This window comes from Lygodium microphyllum, chromosome 3 (genome assembly GCF_053477565.2).
Source record: "Lygodium microphyllum isolate KBCC chromosome 3, Lygodium_microphyllum_v1.1.10, whole genome shotgun sequence".
NCBI classification, from domain to species: domain Eukaryota; kingdom Viridiplantae; phylum Streptophyta; class Polypodiopsida; order Schizaeales; family Lygodiaceae; genus Lygodium; species Lygodium microphyllum.
In genome coordinates, this window is record NC_141137.1 from 41,371,273 (window position 1) to 41,389,709 (window position 18,437).

The window sequence follows — 18,437 nt, forward strand, 5'->3', positions numbered from 1 at the left end:
TTCTACTAATTCTGATGATCATAAACCTCCTTCACCTCCAAAGAAGATTGATGAAAATTTGGAGATCTATGTCGATCTTCCTATTGAGATAGAGCATGGATTCTATTCTATTGAATATGATGTCTTTGATGATGCTATGTCTGTCCAAGAGGATCCAATATCGTATATGGAAGCTATCAATTCGTCTCAAAGGGATCAATGGCAAGAAGCTATGCAAGCTGAGTACGGTTCTTTAATCTCCAAAGGTACATGGATTCTTACTGAACTCCCCCCAAATCGTGTTCCTATCAAATGTAAATGGGTTTTTAAAACCAAGACCAAAGCTGATGGCTCGTTTGATAAGTTCAAAGCACGACTTGTTGCAAAAGGTTACTCACAGATTGCAGGAGTAGATTATCAAGAAACATTTTCTCCTGTTGTGCGCTCCACAACTGTTCGTATGATTTTGGCTTTTGCAACACTATTTGATCTAGAAATTCACCAAATGGATGTTAAAATGGCTTTTCTCAATGGAGATCTTGAAGAAGAAATCTATATGGAGCAACCTGAAGGTTTTATGATTGCAGGAAAGGAGCATCTTATATGCCAGCTTCATCGTGCATTATATGGATTGAAGCAAGCCTCTCGTGCTTGGTATATTAAGATTGATCAGTTCCTCACATCTAAAGGATTTGTTGCATGTTTTGCTGACCCAAATCTTTACATCAAAAGGGATGTCAAATATTTTATTATTCTTGCTCTATATGTTGATGATACTATTCTTGTGTCAAATAATATTGCTTTCTTGGATGCTATGAAGAAGCTTTTATCGACTGCATTTGAAATGGTGGATCTTGGTGAGATACATTCTTGTTTGGGTATTCAAGTTCAACGACACCGACAACAAGGCATTCTTCTTCTTCGCCAGACAAAGTTTATTAATGATATTGTTAAGAAGTTTGGATTGACAAATGGACACTCTGCCAACACTCCCATTATTTCAAGCTCTACCAAGGGTACATCTACAACACGCAATGAAGAATCAGCCATTCATCAACCTTTTGCTAATCTTGTTGGTTGTCTTCAATTTATTGGTTTAAACACAAGACCAGATATTTTATTTGCAGCTAACTTTTTGGGACAATATCTTTCTTCCCCTTCCACTATTCATTGGAGTGCTGCAAAACGTATTCTTAAGTACCTCAAGGGTACTAAGGAATTTGGTCTTATTTATCATCGTCGAGAGGATTCTTCTTTATCTTCTTCAACTTCTCTTGACCTTATTGGATATACAGATGCTGATTGGGCAAGTTCACACTTATCCATGCAATCTACAAGTGGGAATTGTTTCTTTGTAAATGGATGTTTGGTTTCTTGGTCCAGCAAGAAACAACGATGTGTTGCGGTTTCTACAACTGAAGCCGAATATGTTGCTACATCATTAGCAGCTCACGAGCTAGTTTGGCTTCGACAACTACTTGCAGATTTGGGACATCCTTCATCATCTAGTACGCCTCTTCGATGCGATAACCAAAGTGCTATTAGACTTACCAAAGACTATATACAACATAGTAAATCAAAGCATATTGCTATTCATTATCATTATGTTCGACATGAAGTCAAGAAAGGTTCCATTATGGTGGAGCATTGTCCCAGTGATCAAATGGTTGCAGACATCTTCACAAAAGCTCTTAGTGAAGCTCGCTTTAGCTCATTAAGACATGCACTTGGTATTGTTCCAAGTTCTTGTCTCACTGATTGAGGCATGTATCATTGTATTCAAGAAAACTTTATAGTAAATTATTTTTGTATCGTAGGTATGTGTAGGGGCTCGCGTTTTATATATACCACTAGGTCATCCTTTCCTTTAGCATGTCAAAATTCAAGATTCATAGATTTTATATATGCAATCCACTACAACATGGCAATGTTAGGAGTAGAACAACTTACAATCATCCCAAGAAGAGGGAAATAGTCTATCTCCACATTTTCTATTGCTCCAATAAAATACTCATTGTGGCATTTAAGATTTGTAACCACTCCCCACAAATCTCTCCTAATTTGTGGATATATTCTTTGTCTCTAACTCAATACATTTTCCCCAAATCTGATTGCATAGTTATTTCTCTCATCATAATCCTTTTCACCAACAGTAGCCGACCTAATGCCTATAGGGCTTATATCAAAATGATAATGGTTCTTTCACTTGCATAGTAGGTCTAGTCCTAAATAGTTTCTTCAATTTTCTCGTAGCCTTCATGTATATCCCATTCTGCTAGAATTTTTACTGTTTTCTTCATAACTGATAGGAGCATCTATAATATGTGAAAATGAGGTGTCTAGATAAGACAAAACATATAGGCTCCTAGAAATCTCCTCACTTCTAAAACCTGATAAGATAACACATACAAGCTCCTAGAAATATCCTCACTTGCGGCTAAAGGCTAGGTGCATTATGCATCCTAGCTCTTCTTCTCTACCTCCTGACAAGCATAGAAGGATAATATCTTTAATATCCTACCATTCAACTTTTAATCCCTATTTAGTACTTTCATTTTCTAGGATCTCTTCAAGGCTAAATTGAAATGAAAGATTGGTTGATTGCAAAAATATTTATATCTTTTTAGATTCGAAAGCCTGCTACTCTCTATTATCCAACTAGTCATACCTACACTTAAACTTGCGCAAAAGCTCTATATCTTTATTTCACAACCCACTTCATGAATGTTCTACAAGTAACCATGCATGCATATTTTATGAAGTCCTCTTCCTTTAGAGATTTCTTAAATTGGTACCATGCAATCCCTTTTTCATAAATCTCATTTATATGCCGCTTCCACTCACGGACTCCAAGTCGCATAAATACAAACTTATCTTGTGAGCAAGGATACAAAAGAAATTGAGCTTTTTGTATATACCTTTATGTAATTGGAAACATTTCAACCATCAAACAATTTAACATGGTTCTCAATAGTCTATAGTACCTTAGTCACGATGGACTCATGCTTTAGAAAAGACGATTGCATCTAATCTTGCACTAGAATGACTATGTAGGCTAAAACAAGATACTGCCATAGTTGAGAGCTATACAACTCAATTTAAACTCTTGAAAGAATGAATGTCCCAACATGCCCAACCCAATGGAAAAATGTTGCATTCTTTATATGCACAAAGCTTGAATAAGGAGACCTAGAAAGCGTTAGCTATAGAAGACCTATCGGGTCATGATCTAGATTATTTTTACCAATGTGTACTTCATAGTGAGATGTTCTTAGCCAAAGACAAGAGTGAAAAAGGGAGAAAATTGGCCAAATCCATTGACAAAACCTGTCAAATGGAACCTAGTGACTCTGCTCCTAATCTCTCTCCTCTTTTCCCACTTACATGTATATTGGGCCTCATTAAGTATCTCCTATCTGATCAGTTCAATCAATTCATATTGGTATTTTAATTTCTACCTTCAAAGCCACATGACAACATCGATATATTTAGCATTAAGTTTTTCCATGTGTATCAAAATAGATATTTGATAACTTGTCAAACCTATTTTTAAACACATGTTTAATGCACAGAGATTCAAGCTTTTACCAATGCTCATTTTGATGGTGGCACGTGACATTTGAAAAAAATTCACATGTATTTCTTATCTTAGATATCATTGGTGTTTCCTTCATTCCTTTTAGTGATGTAGATAGTTAATTATAAGAGGTGCTCGTCCCTTATCCCCGCCCCTGTGTGTGTGTGTATGTGTGCACATGCTCTAGCTCATCTAGTTACACATTGAAGAAAGTATTATTTATTAGAGTGAGTAAGTTGCTACTCTCTTTCACCAAAGATTAATCCATTTTCCACACACTTGACCTTTGTATGAGATGGGTAACCTAGACTTCGATTTTGGTTTCATGCATGCTTTACTTGAGATTTCCCTCTCTATGGATTGACTCTATAGTGTATAATTACTACTAGTAGTTTTTCTAATGCTTCTCTAAACATGAGCTTCAAGAAGGAAATTTGTATCCTCCTCTTTAAAGAATCTACTTCGCATATTAATTTATATGTTATGTTGTCCTAGTATTATGCTACAATGATCTATATATTGATTAGTAGAATAGCACACATTCTAATGCACTTTGTAATGATTCCTCAAAAATCTTGTATGAATGTATTACTCCCCGCCGTAAACCATGTATTACTCTCTCAGTGTTCTTTTGTTTCTAAGTTTCTCTTCTCTTTCAATGTTTTCTGTACTCACTATATTACTTCCCACCGTAAACCCTATTGTCTCTCTACAAGGTCACTTATTTTGACATGGTATCAAGCATACTTGTTATTTTTGACATCGTAAAACTAACGGATCCTCAAAATGCAACAAGAGAGCCTCCAGATGTTGTGCAGCTGCAAACATAACAGTGTTGTGTAGTGCTTGGTTAGTGTCAAATAGGCAAAGGAGAAATAAAAATACAAATGCAACAAGCTGATAATGACATGCCAAGCTAACGATAGCAAAAATTCAGGTATGATGATGCGGCAGTTCGTACAACAACCATAGATCACAAACACACTAGTCCAGGAAGTCACCAGTTGTACACAATGTGGTTGATCAACAAACCCAACATAGACTGCATGATGGAGGGTGGAAGCAAGTGCCTAATGGATGTAGACAACAATGGCTGCTTCAATTGAGATGTCCTCTGAAAGCAAGATGTTTGCAAAGCTAGAGGACCTCAAACTAAAAAAGTGAGATTGGGCTGAATGGAGGGAAGCATGCCTATTTACAGAAAGTTTCGGAACCTCGTAGCACACAGTTTTAAAACTCTCTTGAACCATGTATCATTTTAGGGTTTTGATTAATTAAGTATTTTTGGGACTGTTTAAGAGACTAATTCAACATATAATGCTTATTTTAGCTTAATACCCTCTCTCAGGTCCAAAAACTAAGTTAGAAAGAAAGACCAACCCAAAGGTTTGAGTGTTTTTAGTTTTTATGTGTTTTTGCCTGAAGGCATCCCACCCCAAAGTTATGCCACACAGGTACTTGGTGGTATTTGGTGCCAGTTGTTGGCCTAGGTCATTCATTTGGCCATAAGTGTCAGTTAATGACACTAGAGAAGTGGCATTTAATGGTACCTAATGCTAATTTGATGGTTGAAGATGGCACAGACACTTGGAAATGGAAGTTGCCTAGCCAATGAGATCAATAGAGGCTGAGAGATTTAAGACTCCTCTACTATAAACCCTAATATGCAACAAAAATTAGGGTTTAGCAATAGCCTCAAAAAGCGTGCTAGAAATCGAAAGCTCCAAGACTTGGATTCAACAAAGCTGAACCTGTTTTTAGTCAAATTCAAATGGAGGGACCAACAAATCAATGAATTTGGGGCATTTTCCATCTCCATCAAAGAGGGCAAAGGCTAATTAACAACCCAAATGAAGGGGCAAATTAGATTGAAGACTTGCTGGTCATTTTGGACAGTAAGGGGAGAGGGAATACTGAAAGGGGATTGGGAAATTCCATTGTACATCAACTTCTTCTTGAATTATGTTAAATAAATACCAAAAGGGATGCAATTTTTGGGGCCAACAAGATGTCCATTATCAAGATTGTAAGTTAATTTGCATTTCTTAGTTTCGTAATAAATGTCACTGCTATAAATAAGTTGTAATTAGGAAATTACCACTCGTCCACAAAAGAAAGGCTGGTTTTAGGACACTAATTGAGGATATATACCAAAGTGTTAATAGCCTCGACCCAATGGCACTCAAGGAGCTTTACTACAAATAGCATTGAGCGTGCCACGTTCATGATAATTCGGTTCCTATGCTCTACAACTCCATTCTGTGAAGAGGAGTTAGTAGAGATACACTAGCATTGGATATCGTGCTCCTACAAAAACTTTGAAAACTTGTAGGAGCTTAATTTGCCCCAACTATCACTCCTCATGCATCCTACATGATGACCAATCTGATTATACACCAGCAACACCCAAGCTAAGAAAGTACACCCACATATAACAAGAATGATTATCCACAATAAAAAAGAAATACAATGCACTCTTCAAGGCCACAGTGGATGCCAACCCACAAAGATCAACATGAATCAATCTAAGAGATGCCTCAACTCTATGTGGACTTCGGATTATTTCTAGGTATTCTAGGTACATATTGGATAACTGGTAGTTTTGAGATCCATGAATTGTGTGACTGATTCAATATCTTAACAAACAATGGTTAAATGAGTTCCCCTGTTGAGGAAATGGGATATAGTGTTACTTCCCAAGTTGACAAGCTTTACAGACATCTCACAATAGCTTCAAATGGGGAAGGCTATCAACCAACTATCAACACAACAACTCATAAAGAAAGTCGAATCTAGGATGTCCCAAGCAAAAATGCCAAAGACGCTCAATGCTCATAGGCTCTCATGTAGTATCTAAAGCTTGGAGCTAGTGGAACTTAGAGCCCTCGGCTATCCACTCGGAAAGAAACTATCTCATGTGGTACAAGCCACTGGGCTATGCCTTACCACGAGCAATCACTACCCCGGTCTAATAGTCAAGGACCTCAACTATAGTCACCATAAAGAAGACTGTTCGACCTAACGGACAAAGCTACTAAAGAGATAATAAGTTCACCCTAGTTGAGAAACATGGTATATATCATTCAACATAGAGCAATCTTGGCTTTGGTCAATGGGGGTAGAACCGAGGCAACCATGAGCTTGAATCATGACAGAGGAGTTATTCCCAACTAGGACATGCTCAGCTACCAAGGCTTAAGAAATAAAAATATCCATGATAAGGGTCATATAATGGGTAGCTCCATTGTCCACAATCCAAGGAGTAGTTGATGTACTCAGCTATGACAAATGTGCCTCTATTGTCACCTCATCAGGAGGCGACTCCTTGATGTGGATAAGACTTGCATCCTGAAATATCCCAATAGAAACAATGTGGACCTTTGCAAAATACTAGTCAGGAAATTTATTTTAAAAAGAAACACAATCCTAGAGAGTTATTGTGTGCCATATGTAAAACCCTAGTTTGGGTGTCCCAAACTTCTTATAAATTGGCATGTAGCCCACCACTATCCCTAATCTCATTTTTGTAGATTTTAGGTCTTTTAGCTTGCTTCCCACTGCTTGAATGTGAAGGACATTGGAATCCAAGCTGGCCATTGTTGTCTACAATACTGGGCTCCTAAGTCCTCGGATGATTAGGTCACATTGTTAATAAACAAGTTGCTGAGGAAATGCTTTCATTTTGTAAAGCACGTGATCTCATAGCCCATTATGTCCACTTTCAATGAGTTTGAGTGTCAGCTACTCTGTTACGCTTGGCTGTTTGATTAGTTTCATAGTTTGACCTCTACAGATGCAGCTCTTGTTGCCTCTTCTCAGAAGGGGTAGCAAGGGACAGGTTTTAAAAAAAAAACTCAAAGTCAAAATTAAAATCAATCTAATGAGATCCAAGGAAACTTCCAATCATCTCTAAAATCAGAGTAGCAGAATGAGAAAATTTGGTATTGTCAACATTGTCAAAAGGTTGACCACTTTGACAAGTGTTGATCAAAGGCAAGAGGCATAACACCAAATGCTAAGACTCAGACTCTTGCCCCTCAGTTGAGCAACTCCCAATAGGGGAGGAAGATACTCGCAACCTTCAGTAGGGTTAGCGGCGAGGCTAAACCCATACTGCTACTAGTCAACCCATCATAGTTGAAAATAGGTTTGCTTCATTAATTAAGCATGTTTTGGGACTGTTTAATTCAAGCTAAAGTATTTTTAGGTCAACAATCCGCCTATGCAAGACTTGGTAGGACCTTGGGAAATTGACGAGCACCCTTGGTCCAATACCTTGGCCTCTCTCAAATGATCACTTGGGCTCCCTTGGTAAGATAACCATCACGTAGGTCATTGGGCAGCCATCTCGCACCCTTTGCCCATTGCACTGGCTAGTTTAGGGTGGGATGCCTTGGGGTAAAAGAAATAAACCAAAAGGGCTTATTTCTCATAGCTCAGTTCTAGGTCTAAGAGGTGAGGCTTGCCACCTCTCCGATCATGGAGGACATGTAGCATTCGGAACGTCTCTTGATCCATCTTCATCATCTCGGCCAGGTCCAATGTCAGGTTTGTACAATTCTTTTTTGTTGCATGAATCAAAACCCTTGCCTATTTCTTCTTTTGAGGTATAGGATTCAGATGGCTTTGCATATGTGAAGTTCAATAGAGGGGGCTCATGAAGCAGATGGAATTCAGGTACATCTATAGCTTCTATTTCATTTAAGCATATCACACACACTTCTCACTTCCCTCCCATCCTGCCCTCTTCTATATCATACCTTGATTACCTCTCCTCATCTTTCCAAAACCTTAGATTACACTCCACATCTGCATCACACACCCTAGGGGTTGGATCTTCCATCTCCACTCCTAGCACCTTTTCCTTCTCCACCCCATTCTCTACCTCTTTGCACCATGGTACTTCGTTAGGGGGAATGCCACCCTTTAACACGATGCCTCTCACCCTTTAGCAAAGGAGAACACCTATAACTCCTGGGTCAACTATGATGGGAATCCCCCCCTCACTATCCCGAGCTTCACATCTCACATGACCACTCAAACATAGGGGTTTCCATCCTCTACTTATGGTGCGTCTTCACACTCTCCTTGGGTTACACCTATGTAGGGATTCCCATCTTCTGCTCCCCGTGTTCCCACCTCATCTCCTTGGCTGTAATGTGCCCACCCCTGAAATTGTGGGACACGTCTTAGCAGCCCATCGATCTAGAACATGCCGCCTGACACTCCCAAGGAATGACACGGGGTTTGGCAACTACGGTTTCTTGAGTTTGCCGTGCAATGGAACTTATCTGGTCGTTCCCACTAGGATCGACCTAAATTTCGGGTTCCTAATAGTCGAGTCTTCCTAGTAACCTTCTAGCGTCGATCTACAGCTGCTCCACTTTGCGTAGATACAACTGGACCCAAGCAGTACACTTGGTTCAAAGAGAATGGGAAACGAGAGGGATATATCGCTCGACCTCTCTGCCCATAGGGCATAGTCCCATTCTGGTTCCGTAAAACGGTATGAATCAGGATTCTAACCAACATTGTCTAAGGCCATTGCCCGTCCTTCCCTAACATTACTCGTTAACATTTTCTTTTAAGGAAAGATCTTGGCTAACTGAGCCCACCCTTCCGTAGGATAGACCCATTGGTCACATCCACCATGCTTCCCTCGGGGGTTGTTTTAGTTATCTAATTACCTACTACATTATGTTTGACACATAAAAACAGATTCATTAATTAACCCTGATAATCATAGGTTCCTTTACGTAATTTAGGGCACTGACATGAAAACAAGATAAAACAAGATCAAACACTTCCTTAACTTATCTTCAGATTAATGTTTATCTCCTACCCATAAAGGAGAATTAAGTGTTCCTTTCTGCCTTTGTAGAAAAATCCTTCCGTCTCCCGGCAATAAAACCAGAAGGTTTATCCTCCCAAGATTCCGCCTTGTAACTAGTATCAAGGCCTCGAGATCCCATCTTGAGTCACGTAGAACACTTGTGTAGGTCTCGGAGGCATTGGGATTTACGGCTAGAGCTCCCACTGGCACCCAAGCGTCCTTCTACTCCAAGTAATTTCCACGGAGAGACCTCTTGTGGTGGGTTCGGTCCACATTCTGGGAAACACAATATTAGTGAGTTTGGGAATCTCCCAATTCCCATTTTTTGAATACTGAAAAGGTGGCACCTAGATAACATGCCCATAAGTTTCTCAAAACCATATGATGTGACCTATCTTTGGAAAGCGCTTGAAAAATGGAATCTATTGAGCTACAAAGCGCTCAATTTGGAGTTATAGCGTTCAAGTTATGAAAAATCCAAAGATTTGACCATGCGTCCCAAACTTATGGGAAATTCCTATATTCCCCAATATGGTGTTGGGAGCGGATTCATAAACCCCTTGGTTAGGGTTTGGCAGCTCGCGGGGGGATAGCTGGCGCCATCCTTCCTTAAATTTTCCTTTAGGGAATCAATCACAGTTGAAGCACCCAGCTTACAAACAATTACTAAGGAAAAACATCCCTTTCATTTCCAATCAAGAAAATATCATTTTCTATATCAAGCAATCACTTTGCTTATAAACCACTTGTCCTTAGTAGGATCTCCTCTTACCAAGGCAACCAGCCAAATTCAGTTAGAAATATCCTTTTCAAGACAACCAAGCATAAGCATTGATCAACATTCCATTTGGAGTCAGGTTACTATCCTAGCTTAAACTAGGAGGGTATCCACTTCTAATAATCCAAGACAAGATCATTAAGAACGACTCACAACACTTGTGTTTACTTCTTTTGAATCTCTCTTTCCCCTGGGTTTTATTCTAGGGCTCCAAGTTGTGAACCCTGGATTCTTTGCACGTCTTTTAACATACTTGGTAATCTTCAAAACACAATATATTGCAAGACTTTGTCATACATTCTTTCCATCCTCTCTTAGTGCGATGCTATGCAGAATTTCCTAATCAAACTTATATCGCATGCACATGGTGCGTTTAATATATTAGTATAGCCTAAATAATCTTTAACTCTCTTCATATCTGGCAATAAGTACTTGTTGCTAAAGTGCAGGGTCTTGAGTATATAAGAGTTTAAACTCAAATCGCTTATCACCTCTATGATCTAACATAGGTAAAAGATAACCATATAATGCATAATAATCTTTCCTTGTAAGCGATCCATGAAAGTCTAAGAACCTAATAGTGCCCTAATTGCAAATTTTCCCTAATATTTCATGTGGTCCCCAAGCATAAACATTGGCTATCATATGATAAGACAACCTATTTGAGCAAGATTAAGACCTATCTTCCGCGTGGAATGCAAGATAGATGAAAAGTTCTCTATGCTTCTAAGCGGTTGCATCCTATGAATGGAAACTAACATTTTATGTATTTATTTTAATCACGGAAGTAAACAATGAATTATAGTTAACAAATCATGCACTAAACTAAGTGAAAGTCTATCATTTTATGTGACATATTATGAAACCCTTATCATTTCATGTGGTGGAATGAAATCAATAGTTCTTCTCTAAGCCAAGGAGAACTTGGTTCCGTAAGACGGGGTCTGGAGTTGCGCCAATTCGCATGTTGGCTATACCCGGTGCTCCATTAACGGCCGCAATTCCAACAGCTCCAACTGCACCATGAATTCCATCTGTACTTGTCCCTTGAGCAACTAGGGTAGCTCCTGCGGTCTTCACTCCTTCTTTGTGCTTGGGGGCCATGGTAGGTAGCTAGCCAAAAACTCTCACTCTTCTTCCCTTCTCTTCCTTCTCTTCTCCTTCTCCTCTCTCTTCTCTGTCACCCTTCTTCTTCTCCTCCTCTCCTTCTCATTCTCTCACTCTTATTCCCTTCTCTTTCTCCTCTTCTCCTCCTCTTCCACTATTGTTTGTTGTTGCATTGTGCTTCCCTTTTGGCTCACAAAAATGCGACTTTAAGCAAGGCTGGCAATAGGCAAGCTAGTAATAATGACAATCATAGCAAGCAAGGGAAAAAGGAATGAAAAGGAGTATCATGAAGAAGGGAAAGTACATGGAACACCGATGGGCTTTACGAGAGGATCTAAGAATCAGGCCTCATTTTCTGAGCCACTATATAATCCGACTGCGTACACTGCACACAGGCCTGCAATTATCGATGGTGCGAATGTGGAGCGCGGTGCCAACCTCCAAGGAGGGAGGCAATACTTGCCAGTACAGCCATGTCTGGAGCTCAAGCATTGCCCTCGTGCTAGTCTGGCAAAGCGACTGTTGATGATCGGAGGCCTTTGGTACAGCAGCTTTTGATACCCCCAATCGACAGCCAGCCCCAGCCGTGTCGCGTCCCCATCGTCGATGAGGACCTCGACAACCTCTATTACGCTGATGAGCCGGAGGAGCCTCCTCTTCCTAGGAAGGAAGTGCCTTCTGGAGACATTTATGAGGCTGCCAGAGCCGGCGACGTCGAAAGACTCCATGTATTGCTTGAGCAGGGTGTGAATGTCAATGTAAGAGATGCTTGGGACTCAGTTGCCTTGTATTATGCCTGCCTTGCGGGCCATTTAGATGCTGCCCGCATGCTCATGGAGAGCGGCGCCATCTGTAGTGAAAATACTTTCGATGGCAATCGATGCCATTATGCTGCTTTGAACTTGAGTGTCCGTAAGCTGCTTAAAGCCTTTGAAGCCAGGCCGCCTCCCCTGGAGCCCTTGCCAAAGTCTCTGCGGGAGCTTTTCCTTAGTTCTGTATCAAACTTCAGATGCCTTGAGGGCTTGTCAACTAAGGCCAGGGATGAAGCAGGTGGCAATGATCAGGTCATATTAGCATAATGCACCTTTTGGTGACACTTTTAGTGATTTTGATCCAGATATCACATTCTATGTTGAAGGCCAACCTATTGAGGCACACCGAGCTATCCTGTTGGCTCGATTGCCCTACTTCAAACAAAAGTTTGAGAATGAGTGGAAATATAAAAAGGAAGTATGCTTCTCCAGCAAAAGGCTGACACATTCTACACTTCTTAGCTTGATTCAGTTTTTCTACACACTCAAGGGCAGAGCAATCTCGGAGTGTGACATCCATCGGAGACGGATCCCAAGTCTGTGACCGCCAATCGGAGTATGAAGAGAGAGGAAACTGCAAAACACTGACATCAAGGGTTGTGAGAGACAAAGGCGACAGTTGTAGAGGGGTGAGATGACACCAGGCGGCTCCAGAAGGACACAAACGTAGGCTATAGGATGTCACATGATGTTGAAGATGCTCGCGATGGCAGCTGGAGGCCAAATGCAGCCTAGGAGATGGCACCAAATAGTGAGCGACAGCTTGAAGAAGGCACCAGGGCACTGCAAGGCTTAAGGGAGAGGTAGCAACAATCGTGAAGACTGAATAGCCACATGGAGGTAGACTGATGGCTGCAATCTGCACTGGAGAGTGTGAAACCTGCACATACAGAATGAGGCTGAATGGGGGCAGCTTGTCTATTTATAGATGTGGAAGGGTGCCCCAAAAATTAGGGTTTTCGGGAGGCCACTGAAACTCTCTTGGATCGCTCCCCTTTTTATGATTTTTCATTAATTAAGTGTGTTTTGGGGCTGTTTAAGAATGCTTATCAACTGAAAAGCGTGTTTTAGCTCAACACCCCCTCTCAGGCCCAAAATTGAGCTGAAAGGTTAGGCTAGCCCACTGTGATGTTTACTTATCCCAAGGTGTCCCACCCCAAAGGAGTCAGGACATCAGACAAAGGGTGCACGTTGGCTGCCTAGTGGCCTACCAAGACTACAAAGGCAATGGTTATCTTACCAAGGGAATCCAAGTAGTCACCCCAGAGAGGACAGGGTATCAGACAAAGGGTGCGCGTTGACTGCCCAGTAGCCTAGTAAGGCCTACAAAGGAAAATGGAACCACATTGAACTTTTTTTTTGGGTAAATAAGTGAGCTAAATGTTGTGAGATGATGCAGTTGATTGAGAAATAGTGACCCAAAAGACGGGAGTAGGGAGGGTACACCCAACACATCACAAAACAGAACAAGCTAATCCATCCACTTAGGGTGTCGATGACGAGGGAAAATAGGTGATTAGATATCCATGTGATGAAGGAGGATGGTGATGTGGTAACAACAGCCGCTAGTGGAAACAACTTAGGATCTGCTCAAGTGGCGCTTTGCACAATGAGATGCAAAGTATGCCACATGCTGAAGAATACTCATGCAACAGGTGCCACTTAGGTAGTGTTCCTCATGGGAAAATTGTTCACTTGCCCAAGCGTCCCAGTACAAAGATGATGAAATCATGCAATGCAAAGGGTAAGATACAACAGGGGGGACGAAGCCGATGTCGAAAACAAACTGTTGAAGCTTGTAGAATACCAAGAAGGGTAGGAACCCCCTCTCAACCTAGATGTATAGTGTAGGGTATTCGAAAGGGCCTAGAGATATGCTAGTTTAAGAAAGTGGTCACCATCATGTATACTTCCAGTAGCTAGGCTTTGCCAAGGGAACACCTGACAAGGTGGGGAAGAAGATGAGATAGATACATGAAGTGCAATGGTATCGGAACCTGCAAACCAATCAGCCAGTCCCTCAGGGGTAGTGAAAGAGATGGGTTGCTAAGGTTATACTCCAGCTGAGAGCGGAATTTAGGTGACAAGAAGTGCTTAAAAATAGCTAAAAATTATGAATATCAAGGGAAAAATATTCAATGTCAAAGGCGGCGGCTCGATCTAGGACGATTTTAAGCATAAGCAGTCGACGAGCGCCCAAGTGATACCTCCAGATTTTTAGTAATTTTTCTGTCAGTCAGGACAGGATGTGGGAGCTGCAGGCCTATTCGGGATGCCGAGGCGGAAGCCCATAAATTTACAGCACGTCAATCGGAGCTCGTACGCGGAAGGTGGCTCGAAACCGACCGGGGTGCCCAAAAGGGGGGCCAAATTTGAAATTTGAAAGGGTGTGATTAGTGGGGGGTGCCCTTTGGGCCCTCCACCCCCCTAATTTTTTCGTGGGGGGGAAGGTAGTGCCGTGCAGGCAGCCGCGCGCAAAAAACGCGCCGACAAGCAAGCTATGGAGTGCATTATGCCAGGCTTCTACACTTATCATACGCTCCATGTCACTTCAATCCGCGCACGGAATGGTGGCCTGTAGAGGGAGAGAGAAAATCAGTCTTTCTCTCTCCTCCCTCTCTCTCTTCTAAGGGGGAATTCATGTGGGAAGAAGAAGGAAGAAGAAAGAATGATGGAGGCTTGTCCGGTATGGATCGGATTGCTCCACGGGCTGGAAATGGTGATTGGTGATTGTGCTGGACATGAAGTGCTGCTGATTTCCAAATCTACAGCCATGGACATGAAACCCGAAACACGCAAATAAGCGGTAATTTAAAATTTTCAAAGGAAATTTGAGCTTTTATGGCTTTTGATTGATGAAAAGTTGTTCATGTGGGATAAAAACTGTTCATGTTACTGTTTTCCATGAGTTCTTGCTGGTCATAATAAAAAAATCAGAAAAATATGCATTTTATGGTTCAAAATAATATGCTAAAACACGTAAAACATGAAAAAACAAGGGAAAATGAGGGTTTTTTGGCATAAAAATGGGGAAGTAAATAGGATCATCAACTAAACTTTCATTTTTCTGCAAGAAGGAACTAAGGGCCACAGCCCATAACCTGTTTTGAATTTTCAGTAATTAAATAATGCAGGAAAATAGGGAAAAATACAAGAAAATGGTGGAAAAACCCTAAAAAATAGGAGAAAAATACATTTTGGGTTCTGAAAAATAAGGATAAATAAGAGCAATGTTTGTGGATGTTTGTGGGGACTGAAGCATGAGGATTTGCCTTAGTTCAACCCCACCTTCTTGTTCTAGTGTGTGTTTTCCCGCTTTTTATACATAAAATGGTGTCAAAATACCCTATAAATCCATCCAACGACGCAATATTTAAACGGGGAAGGGTAGAGAAGTTGAAATATGTCTAAATGCCGTGTGAAATGATGGGAAAGTTACTGATTTCTATGCATAGCATTTAGGACGGATGATTATTAAAATTAAGAGCTTAGTAGCACGGCGATCACCTCGGTGCTAAGCCCATGCAACGAAGCACGAACGGTAGTTGGAAACCATTAAAAGAATGTTTTTGCACTTGTGCACAATACTGTTTTGCTAAATGTTTGAGCACTAGGCATCCACCAAATGCATAGAGCATGAAAAGAATTTAAAAATATCGATGATCAGCTCCTGGACATACATTGCAATTGGTTTATTAGAACATGACCTACGTTGAGAGGCAGTGAGGCACCCATGCTGTAGGTAGAGGCGGATCCTAAAGGGGAAATCAAGTAAGGACAATGGTACATTCCTGGACACGTTTATTTGGTACCTTGAGCGACTTTTGTGCGATGTGTCTATTTGTTGAGCGACACATCGAGGGGCCAATCCCCAAGGTGTAGGAGAGTCGCAGAGGGTTGACGGCATTTTGCCGTAGGAGGAACCCCATGTGTATGTGATTCGAGCCTTTTGGCTATGTGAAAGGGACTCCCTCTGAGGAGTAATATTGGGTTAGGATCAGTTGGACTACAACGTATTACAAACGCAATGTTTAGGAAGGCAGAGATTTTGATAGACGCTCCTGGCCGCGAGGCCGAGGGGTTGTCTTGTGCATAGTGACGAGGCCCGGCTAGTGCATGAGCCAGTGCCGGCCCGTTTTTAGGTCCATCACCAGCCACAGGTCCAACAACAACGGGTGTTGAAGGAGCAGATGAAGCAAGAGCATAAGACATAGCCCCTTTGGACTATGCAATTGCAGTGGTCTGGTGAGGCTTTTTAGGTGGAAGAACTTGGGCCCTCGAGTGACACTCCTCATCCACATGGCATGCTCTCTGGTAATGTGTGCAAAACCAGTTTTTCTTTGAGAGTTGCTGCCAGATAGGTCTAGATTCTTTTGTTCCATCTGAGGAAGAGGAGTCACCCTTTGATTGGCTTGCCTTTGCTTGCCTTTGATTGGCTTGCCTTTGCATCTTGCGAGTTCTTGCCACTTGTGGTTTTCCCTCTCGAAGAAGAGGCAACGAACCCCCTCTACTCTGAATAAGGCTATGATGAGGATTTCTTGTGGACTTGGTCATGCAGCCTTGGGTAACGCAAAAACTAGCACTCAAACTCGTAGAAGATTGGCAATTGAGGTTGGGAGATGATGTGTTGAATGAAATGGAAGTACTTTTCAGGCAACATATTCAAGAAGAATGTAACCTAATCGTCATTTGACTTTGGAGAGCCAGTAGTGGCGAACTTGGCAAGTAACTGCCTATATTCAGCCAGCTTGACTTTCTGATCATCCCCTTCCTTAATAGAGAACTCTTGAAGCTCAAAGTCAAGATTGATGCGCTGAGGATAATCTTAAGCCACATAACGGTCGAGAAGTTGACTCCAATGCTCTGAGGCAAGTGGGAAGTGCTGTAATTGAGAGTGAAACTTAGGAAGCAGTCCCTGCATCAGCTCAACACTGGTTGTTGCATTGCCGGCTCTCCATTGACGAATGAAGTCAGGGTGATCTAGTTGAGGGTCCGGCATAGGTTCTAGACCCAATGATGAGGCTCCAAAGACCCTAAGACTCAAGCACTTGTTGCATGAAATTAGACCAAGTGGTGAAATTTAGCTCGCTAAAACGTGTCTTATCTGTAAAGGCATTTTTGGCCATTGCAACACGAGTGGTAGTGCTTAGAGATGGATAGTGTTAAAAAGTATAGTGAGGGTAGGATGTGGAGTACAGTTGGGAATGGGCTCCTGAGTGCCCACTAGGCATGCGGGTAGTGTGCAAGGTGGATCCATAGGTAGGGATGGGCTGAGTAGGCATTGGGCATGGTAGCCACATGAGAAACCCAATGTAATGTCCCGCTATGGGCCGCCATCGTGGAGGAACACACCCCCCTAATTTTTAAAATAAAATAAAAGAAAAATTTAATCGCCCCCTATAGTCGTCGACATGTGGCCCGGGGGGGGGGGAGGAAGTGGAAGATGACGGCAATAGGAGGGGACATCGCAATGAGGTCGAATACAATGATGCAACAGCTCACAAGGATTAGACAATTGTAACGAGGGAGGGGTAGACTACATGGCGACATGCCAAATTTGGCTACCGAGATGGAGGACAAGGAGAGGGACTCCATTACCCCCCCTCCCCCCCAACTATCATTTTCTCCCTAATTAAAAACCCCCCCTCCCTCTATATAGCTCCCCTTAAGCGAATGATAAAGATACCACCTCCTTATCTCTTGTTGCCACCGTTGAGAAAGAGGAAGGGAGGGAGAGGGAGGGAGGAAGAGAAAGAGGAGAAGAAGAAGAGAAGAGGGAGAAGAAGAAAGAGGGAGGGAGAGAGGAGAAGAAGAAGAGAAGAATAATAATAATAAGAAGAAGAGAAGGGGATAGGGAGAGGAAGAGAGAGGGAGAATAAGAGAGAGAAGAGAGAGAAGAGGAGGAGAAGAGATAGAGAAGGGGAGAAGAGTGAGAAGGGAGGAAGAGAGAGAAGAGTGAGGAGAAGAGAAGAAAGAGAAGGGAAGAAGAGTGAGAGAAGGAGAAGGAGAGGAGGAGAAGAAGAAGGGTGAGAGGAGAGAGAAGAGTGAGAAGAGGAGGAGAAGAGAAGAAAGAGAAGGGAAGAAGAGTGAGAGAAGGAGAAGGAGAGGAGGAGAAGGAGAAGGGTGAGAGAGAAGAGTGAGAAGAGGAGGAGAAGAGAAGAAAGAGAAGGGAAGAAGAGTGGGTGAGAGAGAAGAGAGAGAAGAGTGAGAGGAGGAGGAGAGAAGAAAGAGAAGGGAAGAAGAGTGAGAGAAGGAGAAGGAGAGGAGGAGAAGAAGAAGGGTGAGAGAGAAGAGTGTGAACACCACAACAGAAACGAGGCATAGACACGCAAAGTCGGGCACGTCTATCAT

General features: G+C 41.9%; 1 pseudogene; it reads left to right on the forward strand.

The window, feature by feature from the left end:
• LOC148038258 (BTB/POZ domain-containing protein At2g04740-like) overlaps nucleotides 1-12,630 on the forward strand; it is a 58,148-nt pseudogene extending 45,518 nt beyond the window's left edge.
• The last annotated feature ends 5,807 nt before the right edge of the window (nucleotides 12,631-18,437 follow it).